The sequence below is a fragment of the Aplysia californica genome, unplaced genomic scaffold (assembly GCF_000002075.1).
Source record: "Aplysia californica isolate F4 #8 unplaced genomic scaffold, AplCal3.0 scaffold00034, whole genome shotgun sequence".
In the NCBI taxonomy this organism is placed as follows: Eukaryota; Metazoa; Mollusca; class Gastropoda; order Aplysiida; family Aplysiidae; genus Aplysia; species Aplysia californica.
This window is the reverse complement of record NW_004797304.1, coordinates 1,322,218-1,324,707: the sequence shown is the minus strand read 5'-3', so window position 1 is coordinate 1,324,707 and position 2,490 is coordinate 1,322,218.

Sequence of the window (2,490 nt, the reverse complement as noted above, 5' to 3'; positions counted from 1 at the left end):
ACGAGTAAACGCCTTCCTCCAACCAGCATCTTGCCGTCAAAACAGTATTCTTTAGCCTCTGTCCAGTACTGAATAAGAATACCGCCATCCCCCCCCCGTTTTTTTTATTGCTCATTAATTTTTGTTTCGTTTTCGTGTTTGTTTGTCGCCCCCACCCTCCCCCCTCCCACTCTCTCTCTATCTCTCTCTCTCTCTCTCTCTCTGTCGCTCTCTCTCTGTCTCTCTGTCTCTCTGTCCCCCCCCCCCCTTTTTTTTCACAAATGTCTAGATTTCTCTGTCTCTCTTCTCAATAAATAAATCATTCGCCTTGTACAAGTTCATTTTTCGAGTTAGAAAGAGATCGTATTTAGTGTGCCCGTCTTTCTACTGGGATACTGTATCCCAATCCCGAGATATGGCCATACCAGACAGAGTCGAAGCGGCCCGCTTCCTAAAGGATTTGTATTGTATTTCGCCTCAAAAAGCGTGCACGATACACCTGTAATGCATAGAATGGTGTAAAACTTCTGCAATATAAAGCTCTAGCTTTAAAGTTTGAAAAATACGAAGAGTTATACAGGCTAAATTGATAACTGGATGTCAACATCCCAAATTTTCGGAAAACCAGCTCGATTAGGCTGTCTGGAACCACCGAAAGGTAAGACTGTCGCACGCGCAAGCACGTTTATAGCACTACAAACTCCAATGCTGGCTCCGACAAACATTTCAGTCCTCTTGCGCACCTGTTTTACGTTATGTAATTCTGTCAGACATGACAGCTGTGAACATCCTGCTTTCACTGAGAGAAAACGAAGACAAAAGATACTCAGGTAGACCAATGATTACTGCCTAGGAAATTGTAAACAGATGGGTGACGGGAAAAGACCTGTTTAATACAGTTTTTATAACACCTGAGCAGAGAATGAAGGGGCAAACCATAATCACAAATGTCTCTTCCAGCTATGGCACTTAAATTCGAAGAAAAATACATTTTAACTAAAGTTGTCAACTGTGGTACTTAATGATGAAGACCTTACGCCTTTTCTTTGTTGCGCGATCTTTACACTTTGTTCTGAGCTCAGACATGGAGTTTAGTTTTCTCTCTCATTTTTTATAATAACCACCTTCTTATTTGACGCTTTTTTGTGCTATTATGTTTATCAAAGTTTCATTGCTTTTTGATAAGGGAGGGGGGGGGGATGCACCTGAAGGCTATCTCGCTTATTAGTAGATCAAATTTTACCAAATTTTACACATATAACAAACATAGTCCGCAATCAAATTTGAGAAAAAAAGTTTCGTTTCCATGGATACGGCAGCAAGATTGGATTTTGTTGACATATCTTACGTAATGAAGCCCACACTTATTTTGCATGGAAATAGATTGCTGTTGGGTTTTTTTTTTTACATGTAAAGAATCGATCTACAAATTTGTTTGTTGAATCTTTTCTAAACGAAAGAGAAAATTTTAAATACATTTTTTCCTGAGGTAGTATTCAAGTGAAAATCCACACTCCAGACACCACCACCAAAAATCTATTCCATAATCAAAAGTTAATCATAAATTCAGCAGACAAAGTTTTAGAATTATGTCTTTTCTTTATTTTGTGGAAATTTAATTAAGATTGGATGAAAAATGGTGGAGTTATCCCCCCCCCCAAATATTGTATAGAAAAACCGTTTTGAGAAAATGGGCGATAAATAAAAATATAAAATTGACTTTATGAGGAAATGGTGGTGTCAACCATGCCCGGTAAGGGAAGAAATAAGGCTCTGGGGGATTCTTATGCAATGAAATAGTTTTAAGAGAGGCTGAACAAGCCAAAAATGCCTACAACTCAAAATCCATGATTTTAAGCCGAACTCTTCACTCTATCTACTGACAAATAAGCCCGTGCCACCGATAAAAAAGCGACACTGACACTATGAACATAACACACTTCTCACAAATGCTAACACACGCATATACACCACAAAAATGCAGTTTTCCAGAAACACATAGTCGGGTATCGATCCACATGTGTGCGATTCCAAGCCAGATTCGATCGCCGCCCCCTCAACCCCATAATATCCAACATGGTGGCCCACTACCAACGTTGTCATACTTCCAAGTGGTAGCAGCAACAGCAGCAGTCGCCTACAGCACAGTCTGTCCTACCCCCTACCCAGTCACCTATACCCGGTCTTTCATTCATCACCTTGAACCAATAGCCTGAGAGGGAATGCAGACTATCATGTCTTTTCTTCACACCTTCCAATGTCGCCGTGCCTGATGCCGCGACAACAACAACAACAACAACAACAACAACAACAACAGCAACAACAATGGCAACAGCGGCGGATTATAATAATGAAAAAGTCAAGAAAAACAACAATAACAACAATGGTACTAATTGTAATTGTAATAATGATAAATAATAATAACAACAACAATAATAAAAACAACAACAGCAATGATAATAATAACAACGCCAATAGCAATAATAATAATGATAATAATAATAATAATAA